Source organism: Molothrus ater, chromosome 3, assembly GCF_012460135.2.
Source record: "Molothrus ater isolate BHLD 08-10-18 breed brown headed cowbird chromosome 3, BPBGC_Mater_1.1, whole genome shotgun sequence".
Lineage (NCBI taxonomy): Eukaryota > Metazoa > Chordata > Aves > Passeriformes > Icteridae > Molothrus > Molothrus ater.
In genome coordinates, this window is record NC_050480.2 from 60908220 (window position 1) to 60918741 (window position 10522).

A 10522-nucleotide genomic window follows, 5' to 3' on the forward strand; every position below is an offset into this window, starting at 1 on the left:
TATTCTGGAAAGTGATCTATAGCAAATATTTGCTTTCAGGGCAAAAATGTTTATTGATCTAATTGTTTTCATGTGCAAAATAATCATGTCTTTCTAATGTCTACTCAATTTCGAGTAGATTTTTCAGGAGGAAACATCTTAGCACAGGCAGGAAATTATGTCTTCCATCCTGGTACCTAAAACACTGAAAACAAGTAATGAGGGGTGGGAGAGAGAGAGAAAGAGGAATTTACTTAATCTACTTCTGATACCTACAAAAGAAATGCCTTCATGTGAACTAGTGGCTCCCTTTATAATCAAACCTGGGTGTCTCTGGGGTGCAATTAGCTTGTCATAATTGTGCCTCTGTGTCAGAGTGTTTGCCTTAGGATCCATGTCCACTCTTCAAAAGTGATGTGGCACTGAGATTCCAGTGTTAATGTTCAATATGTATTTACATACCTGAAGTCTGGATTTATTTCAAGTCCTCTATTAACCTAGTTCACGCACAAAAACGTCTGGATTCTGAAATCTTTCTCATATCCTATCAGGTAGAGAAAAAATAATTTTGCTGTGTCTTCATCAATTAGAGAAAATGCACAAATAATTAATTCACATGGAGGCACCTGCTGAACAAACATATAAACCCAACCAGGCATTCAAGGTCTAAAATTACTCCTTCAACTCTATAACCTCTACTACTCCTTCAACTCCTTCAACCTCTATAGGAAAAAAATTACCTTTCATGAACACTTTACTGAAGCCAGTATTACTCCAAAAAAGGCACCGATGAAAGAGAAAGATTTTGTCAAATCTTCAGCTTTGTGAACATTTTCCAGCTAGATTGCTTTAAAAAGACGTAAGTCTATGAGTTGAAAAAATTCCACTCACAAAATCAGAAGTTGCTGTCCATTTAAACACAGCATAAAGTAGTTTATTCCATCACTGGGGGGAAGTATAACATGTGTAGGCAGAGCTGGGAAAGCAACCATGCTGTTCCCCCTGTGGAATTTTTCCCATCCACATGGAACACCTTTAAGAGGGCTGCCTGTCTCCAGTGCTGGGAAAAGAGATCATGCCAATGCAAAGACTGTTCAAAATAAATGTACTACACAGTTCTGCAGAAAGTGTCTTCTTTGCTAATGCTTGCCTGCTTCTTCAGTCATGAAGAAAATAAGAGATAAAACATATTACAGCCTTTATTTTATTGCCTTTGCAAGTGATATTTTTCTGTTTGGTAAAAATGTGTGTTATTGTTTATTTTTAAATTCCTCTGCCAGGCTGACATCATGCTCTGCACATTATGAGAAAAAAATACTGCAGGGATTTTTCTTTTTTTTCTTACTTTCCAGAGAATGTAGTGTTGCAACTACTGGCAAGTTGCATAGACAAACAGTGGATGGATGATACTGCATTTAACTCCTCATTGGACCATTTATCTCCACAAAACAGAATTATTCTTTTTTCTTGAAAGATACTGTTTTCAAAGGTACCAGGCAGCCAGCAATCTGACCTACACTTGAAATACCAGCTCCTAAAATACCATCTTTTCGTGTGTATGCTATCAAGCCCCCATGTTTTTCCAATTCAGCCTCAGAGAATAAATAAAATTTGAAATCTTTAGCTCATAGCTAATTCTCCTACTCAACTATTCCCTTCATTTGCTCTGGCCTCTCCCTCTATTCCAGGTACTTCTCCTGACCCTGGATTCCCAGGGTCCTATCTTGCTATTTCTCTTGCCCCCCAGCATGCCTTTTCAGCTTTTCTTTAATTCCAAAAGTTGACACTAAAATTACTTTGTTGGGGGGTGTTTCCTCATTTTAATGTGGATTTGAAAACAGAGTGACTTTTACTCTGAATGGCTTTTGTTCATACCAAGGAATGTGAAGGAACAAGGAATGAAAGACTTATTTTCTTTTTTCAGTAATTTGTAGTAATGTAGTCTTTGATCACAACAAATCCATCTTTGGGTTGGTCCTTGTGGCTTACTTAGAAAAGGAAGTGTTTTCCACTTCAGATGCTGACATTTGCCTTGGTGGGTTACCTGGGCCAAGCCATAATCTGCTGGGACTATTACAAATATAATAAAGTCCTTAGGAGTTTGTGCTCCACTTCATGAGAGCTCAATTCAAGATGGTTTTTCTGTCATGATGCACCAAAGTGTAAACAAGAGACAAATCCCCAAAGCCCTTCAAAGGAAAAAGTGGTGGGGACAGGGCCAATAACAAAAACAACATCTCAGACTTGATCTCATCCTACGTTGTTGGGATGTTGTCCTGGTTCTTGCTGGGACAGGATTAACTTCTGTGGTAGCCAGGAGGATTTCATGGCCAGGACCTGGAGGTTATTCTATGCCACATCATGTAATTTTCCAAGAATGGGGGAGTGGGTCCCTTCTGGTGGAGTAACCCTAGTGGGAAGTGAGCAGTCAGGTAGTGCTGCTTCCTTCTGTTACTGATATTATAGCTGTTATGGTTTGTTTTTCTTGCTACATTGCAGTTTCCAGTAAATTTTTCTTATCTCAACCTGTGATCTTCACCTTTTCTGCCTCAAATTCTCCTCTCTACCCTGCCACATGGGGAGGCAGCAGTGAGAGAGCAGCACCTGGTTTGGAGTGCTTCAGTGGGAACACTAAATTGGGGAATACCATTCCTAAACCATGACAGATGTTTCCAGTGTTGAGAAAACAGGAAGCAAAATACCTGAGGCTTCAATAAAAATTTGATTATACCTCCTCTACCCTGCCCACTCTGACATCAGTTGTCCTCTACTGTTTTTCAGAGAAGTGACTGCAACACAGACCAAGGGAGAGAAGAATTGCTCCTCCTAGTTTCAATGTCTCCATTTATCCCTTTAAGGAAGGCTTTAGAAAGAAACTTACTAGGTTGGAACAAGAAACCAGACCTTGCAATCAGCTCCACAGTCAGAGAGGCTCTGCACAGGCCCAAGAGGCTAGGGAGGGAGCCTCTAAAGACCTGGCTGCAGACCAAGATCAAAAGACTTTTACCTTGACATGAAGCTAATGCAATGTTTTAGAGGTGGTGTTGAACCAAAACATTGTCCCTGAGCCCCCTTTGAGAATACATAGAGTCAGAACCTAAAGTCAGAATTAAGCTCTGAAATTTATGGCTGTTTTGTATTGGTGTACTGGAGTGAACAAAAATCCCAGCTCACTGAGTGTTGGAAGAGAGTTATCTCCCAGATCAAGACCTTGACTCTGCATCTTGCATGTAGTTTAAAGTTTGCTTGTTCACTTCCCATGAGAGTAATCTTGGCTCTGTCTGTATTGGTAAATTAAAGGTGCTTGGAATAGTTCTCTGGCACAGAGCCCAACCCACATGTGAGAGCTCGTGTCCACATCATTAACTGCTCTTGCCCTCCAGAACAGGATGACTGCATCCCAAACTGTCTGTTTGAAATGATCCTTGGCCTGCTGAGGGGGTGTGTGCACAGCCCACCCTTGGAAAAGCACCTGGATAACCCCACCTGCTAAGATAAGCGTGTAGCTGTAAACAGTATGTCTGGATCAAATACACAAAATCACCCCAAATCTCACAGTGTTAAAGAGGTAGATGACCATAAGCCAGAGTAAATAGCAATGAAGGAATTACATCAACTTTTGAAACAAAGAAGGACTAAGCTTGGAAGGAAATATAAAAGAAGGATCTCCATTTGTAATGGCAGGAGGAGATTGTGATGTGAAAACAGCGGTAGTCAAAACCTGAGGTTCCCCCTGCAGAGACGCTCTGTAGCACCCTGAATTCTGACAGGCACAGCAGAGGCAGCTCTCCACAGAGCAGTCAACACCTGGAGAAGAGACAGGAGGCATGGGAACGCACCCCAGTGATGAGCCCTGACCTGTGGAGGTATCAGAGGGCTGCAGGGAGCAGCAGGGGAAAGTGGACAGCTGGAGATCCCCTGTGACCGAGTGTGTGCATGTTTGTATGTGCACGTGAGTTTAAAGTTTCTTGGGATTAGGCCTGTAAGAGTGTTGAGAGGTTTGTAGGTGTTTATTAACATGTTAGAAATGTGATTCATCTGTTATGTTATTGATATTTTTCTCATGAGAGGGCCAGCGTCCTCTGTGCAACATGTACTTCAGCTGCTCCTTTGGAGGTGTTCTCCCACTAAATGCCAGGAAATAAGCAGTGTCTGTAAGAGTAGGGCAAGACCTGGTACAAATATAAGAAAACCTGGATCCCCTGTTTTTTTAGGTGAAATGCAGCAAACGTGGAAAAAAGCACATCATCAGCTGGTGAGCAGTTTAAGAGAATTATGTACAATAATCCCTTACCTTTGTGACTTCACCAGGTCTTTAATCCTTCTTTATTTATGTATGTTAACATTAAACTTTTGAGTGTGAAACTTGGTGTGATGGTGGCTAGAAGGTCACATCTATATTTCCACAAGATTTTGTAGTCAGTCCCTGCACAATCTGTGCATGGGAATTCAATCTGACAGTGGTGACACACACAGAGTCCCTGTAATACTGGTAAGAGCAATTTTCATGCAAGTTACTCATGGTGAGCTACTCAGCTCACCTTGCTTTGGCACCTAATTCAGTGGTCAGTGAAGTGGTGGTAGAAAGGAAAACTCTTGACTCTGCTAATGAGGGAGGAGGCAGCAGAAGAAGATACGGTACCCTGGGTACTGGGGCAGGCAAGCAGCCTCTTCCCTTAAAGACCCTTGAGAATATTTTCTCTCCATTGGGTGGGCAGTGGTGCTCAATGAACTGTCTGAAACCTTGGCATGTGTTTGTTGCAGGCCAACTGGATCTCAGCTGGTAAATCCTTTGAGCCTGATCTAACACCTAGTAAAGAAATTGGAAATTATCCCATTTGTTCCACTAAGTTTCGCAGGTTTTTTATACATCTGCTTGTCTCCCTTTCTTCTCTCTTGTGATTAATATAGATTGCACAAGAGGAGTAAATATTTAAATACAAACGTTCTCACGTTCAGACATCTTATTTAGTTTATTCTTGGGGATTTTTTTTTTTTGAAGTGGGGCAAAGAGAGCAAGGTGCCTTTTCAGACTACTTCACTGTCAATTGTTCACTCTTCACCCCCATCTATGGATACAGAAATCCCCAGACTAGTTCTGAAGGAAATATTTGGTCTAATAAAGGACTAATATTTGTGGCTGCTTTAATTGCATATGATTTAGAGTAACAGTCATAAAGTGTAGAACAACAGTCATAAAGTGTAGCACTATTTTAAATCTGGGTATTCTCAGCAGGGACTCAATGCAGTCTGGGAAAAGCAGGTAGAATAAAAAACATGCCTTTCATGTACTTTATTGCTCTTCTATGGCATGTTAGACTTCAGTAAGATTTGTCTATTGTTCAGGAAGTAAAAAAAAAATAGGCTCTCAACATTCTGACATATTAACTAATGTTAAAAATATTAGTGCTGAGGTGAAATCACTCCACATGTTATCAGTGATTTTATTGTTAGGTCTGCTCTGGTCTGTAGCCTGACCTAAATTCTTTCTACTCACTCTGTTTATAAATTTAAGACTAACTCTACAAGGGAATTTAGGCATGACTTCAGCGCACCTAATGTGCTCTCTGCAGCCAGATCCTTGAAATAGCTACTTGCCTAATGGCCACTGGGGAGTACAGCACCCATTTAAATTAATGAGGGTTCCTAAATAAGTTTCTGAGGCATGCATTTAGGTGCCGTTGGTGGGCCTGCTGTAGCTTGCAGATAAGGAATGCGAGTCAGACTATATGGCTTGATGGTAAAGTTGCAGCAGCTAATTCTTGAAGTGATAGCCTCAAAAAAATAATAGTTAACAAATGTTTTGGACTTTATCCGGAAATTATTTGAATGCTTCCTCACATGGTAAATGCATCAGCTGGTATTCACAACCAGCCACTAACTGAGCAGGGACATGCTACACCATTCATTTGGGAATGCTGGCATCTCCCTTATTCAGCAGGATAGACACTCATCTTTAGCCTGTGTGGGACTGACTTCAATAAGCCAAGTCTTCTTTTTTAAACCAATGTATCAAAATCACCTCATTTAGCAATATGTGGTTGTCTCACTCTTTTTGTTTAAATTACGGCCAGCAGCAGGTGGCACTCAGATTTCATGTTATACATTAGTCTGCACAACAATGCACTCTCTGGACTATTCTGACCATGTACTGAAAAATGCATCAGAGGTCTGGACCGCAGTGACCATGACTGGTCATAAACACATGACGCAATGTGTGAGCAGATGGCTCATGGGCTGGGCACAGAGGGTTACAGTGAATGTGGAGACATCAGGCTGGCCACTCATCACTTGTGGGGTTCCACAGGGCTCTGTCTTACACCTTGTGCCCTTCAGCATATTCAGAAATTACTTGGAAGCACAACTTGAAGAGATACTAAGCAAGTTTGCAGGTGATATAAAATGGGGAGGAGCTGTTGTCTCCATGGAAGGCAGAGGGGCCCTGTAGAGAGACCTTGACAAATTAGAGAGATGGGAAATCACGAAAGAAACGAAGCTTAACAAGTGCAAGTGATGAATTCTGTATCTGGGATGGAGATACAACCCGGGTTGTGTGTATAGGCTGTGGAATGAAAGGCTGGAAGAAAATGCTGTGGAAAGGGACCTGGAGGTCCTGGTCAATGGCAAGTTGAACATGAGTCAGCAGTGCCCTGGCAGCCAGGAGGGCCAAGTGTGTCCTGGGGGGCATCAGGCACAGCATGGCCAGCCAGGCAAGGGAGGGGATTGTCCTGCTCTGCTCTGCTCTGCACTGGGGCAGCCTCACCTTGAGTAGAGTTTTGGGCCCCACAATATGAAAAAGATATTGAACTATTAGAGACCATCCAAAGGAGGGCCACAAAGATGGTGAAGGATCTGGTGGGGAAGCTGTATGAGGAGTGGTTGAGGTCACTTGGTCTCTTCAGCCTAGAGAAGAGGAGACAGGGGATACCTCATTGCAATCTACAATTCTTTCACAAGGGGAAATGAAGGGACAAGTAGAAGTACAAATCTTGTCACTTCTTTAACCACTGACAGGACTCAAGGAAATGTCATGAAACTGAATTAGGGGAGGATTAGATGTCACTCAGAGAGTGGCTGAGCACTGGTCCAGGCTGCCCAGGGAAGTGGTCACTGCACCAAGCCTGTCTGAGTTCAAGAAGCAATTGGACAACTTGCTTCTCTGGACCATGACACCCATATTCTTTCTTGTCACAGTGGTTCAGCTGTAGCAATAGGGCAGTACTACCTTAAAAATGGGATATACATTCCATGGGCTCAATCCCCGAAAGCACTGGAAAGACTAGAGTCGAGGTTTCCCCTTTATGGGTGACTAGCGCAGACAGTAGACTCCTGAGTGAAAGGTTTCTTTGCCCATTTATTTTTGAGAAGAAGATTGGGAAGTGGTGACTTGTTTCCATGAAAAAAAGTCATCTAGTGAACTGCAAGGCTTTGGAGAATGGTATGTGCCTGGACTTGACTTTAGTCAACACTTAATCTATCTGGAGTCTTTTCCTTCCCCTAGATTTTACAATCTTTTATGAACTAGTTTGGAGTCTTGTATGCATAAGCTGGTGTTACTGGGATCCTGTACCCATCTTTAAGTCCTAGTTTGGCACTTACATATCTTGCCTTAAATTGCACAAGGAAGGTCTGTGTAAGGGCCAGGAGCTGAATATGAACTCTACATGTCCTAAAGTTACCTAAAACTGACCTGTTTGGGCTTCCTCCTCAGCTCAAGAATATTTATTAAAATTTAAAATTCTTTAGCATTGACTTTCCTGGATTTCTTGGTTTGTGGGTTGGATGCACAATAAGCATTTGTGAGCATTCATTCATCCTTTACTTTCAGAAAAATAGCTGACTGTAGGTGCCTGGAAAATTTTATCTGATTTGAATGCAGAGATCTATCTCCTAGATGTTTGGCTTGGCTAAGTTTAGCAAGCACTGTCATCGTCATCTCCAGCTTAGAACCAGAGGTCCCCTCAAAACCTTGGAAAGTTCTATGGTACAATCCCATCAACACAGGACTTTTTCTCCCTCCTCCCCCACTTCATGATTCTCCTTCTAGGAGTTCAGCTGCCTGTGATCCTAGGCTTAGCTTTGATACAGCCCAGCTGTGCAACCTTAGCTCAAACTTTTTGGAAACTACTGAGTTATGAGAAAGAGCTGTGAGAAAGTACATAGACTAGAATAGCTGTGTACATAGACTAGAATCAGCCAAATTGTAATGTAGAATTGAAGGCAGAGGTAAGATCAGTAGCATGGGTAACAAATTAAAGATTCAAGGCAAAAAGCAAGGACAAGGAAAAGACAGCTGGAAGATGGCACCTCAGTGACACCAAGGACTAGCCTGCTCCCAGAAGCAGCACCAAAAGCTGATACTTCTCACCTGCTAATGCTTTCCACCTCCCTTCCTCTCTTATGTGCCCTGTCCAACACATAACTGTCTTGTGGGGTTTTCTGTTGGTTATACCCTATTTTGTGAATCTGCCCCTTCCTACATGGTAAAAGTTGCCTGAATAAAGAGAGCTGGGGGACAGAAAAATAACCTGTAAAAACATGGCTCTGTACTGCTGTACCTTAACATGGAGTAATACAGTATTGTACAGGGTACAGTTTAAATCATTAGAGATATTTTTATATTGCATGTTTCCTTCCCAGGAATTATTACACTTCAGATGTGCTAGTTTTAGTGGGTTAGGAATCTACAGCTGCCTGACTGGAGAAACATACCAGTTTAACCTTGTAATACAAGGAATGGGAAATATCCCAGAGGAGTTCAGTATTTGAAAAGAAAAATACCAAGACCAACACAGCTCTCCCTATGCCAGCTTATCAAAGGAAAGAGATCGTTTAGATACATTCTTACTTTACTTTTGCTAGCACGAGTAATAGAGAACAGAAGGCTAAGAAACAGCACTGGTAGCACAGTGTAGATACCCACAAAACTGGAAATTAAAAGATTTCTTGCCATGTTTAAACATCAAATTTACACTTCCATGTTTGTTGTATTATAGAAGACTGATGGTAGCTAAAGTCAGCACAAGATGGCTCAGCTCTTCTCAGGTTTGGGCATACAACATAGGAGGAAAAATTTCTGATATATCAAGAACAGAAGAACAGCAAAGTTTTCAAATTTAGGGGTGTCTGAAATTAGGAATCAAAGCTTTTTTCATTACGTGAAATCTTATTTCATTTTGCTGTAGTGGTTAACAAGCAAAACGAGGCAACTTTAGTAGCCTGAATGTTGAAAAAGGCAACTTGTGATTATTGGCATGAATAAAATTGTCAAAATGTTCCCTTTCTTGATGTAGTGTCAGCAGCATTTGGATCTTTGTTAATATTCTGCCTTTCTCAGCTGTTTATTCCTGTATTTATTCGATAGTACTTCCTTTGAGTGTAACTCTACTTATCTAAAGTAGAAGATGGTGAAGTAGAACACTCTGAAAACTGCATATTAATGTATCATGCCTTTTGTTTATAAACTCCAGGCTTCTTCAGATTTTTCTTTTATTCCTGTATAAATGTGAACTTTTCAACTTGGATAGTCTTGTAAAGCATTTTAAAAAAAGCACAAAAATTGCCAGTAGAAACATATATCTTAAAGTAATTCATATTTTGGCATGTAAAGTCCTCAGTTATTTTATAATGGTTACTTTATATTGTTCTCTTTATTAGATTTCTTTCTTCTTTTTTTTCTGCATTCAACTGATTATGTCCATGGAAACTAGACCTAATTGTAGCTTTACGGGCAGGCTATGTTTTCCATCATTGGCACATACTGATGTAAATCACTTGGGAGTAGCACAGGACAGAGCTGCTGTTTTCTGTTATGCTGCAAATCAGAACAAGATTGGTATTTCTGATTAATCATTTTTGCAAGTGGCCGACCAATTCCCTGCCAGATTATCATGTAATAAATAAAAACATCACCAAAGAAATTAGGCTCAGCACTAATCAAAAAAAAAGGATGATCTTTCAGGGTAGACATTTCTGAGTTTCCGCTAAGTAGCCTTCACAACCTAAGTTCATTTTACCCATAAAAAGCCTAAGTGTTCTTTCTGTAGGTATGCAGACATGCATATCATCCCTTTCTTCACCCCTGATTGCAGCATGGAGCCTGTGACACCTCTATCCAGGCTGCTGCAGAGATGCACAGACCATACCAGTGGTGCAAGCATGCCTCCAAACCTTGCTTTTCTAAATGGCTCTGTGATGGCCATAAGACTTGGGAAAGCTGGGGCACTGCTAAAGAAAGAGGGAGCCTAGGAAAAAATCTTTTTTACCATCAAGACACCACTGAGACTTCCAGAGTTGTGAGGGATGCACCAGCAGAAGCTCAGCAGAGGGTCAGCAGCAGCCAAGGGCTGGGGAGCACTTATTTTGCACTGCTGGGGTAAAAAGGCAGGCTGCTACTCCTTTGCAATTTAGCTCTATTTTGGCTCTTGCTTGGGCTAATCACTATCCTTTTCTTTAAAGCCAAAGGACCTTGGCAGAAGAGAATATGTGCCTCTTAGGGGCCACCCCAGCCCTTTTGGGAATCTGTACCATGAGGATTTCAGAT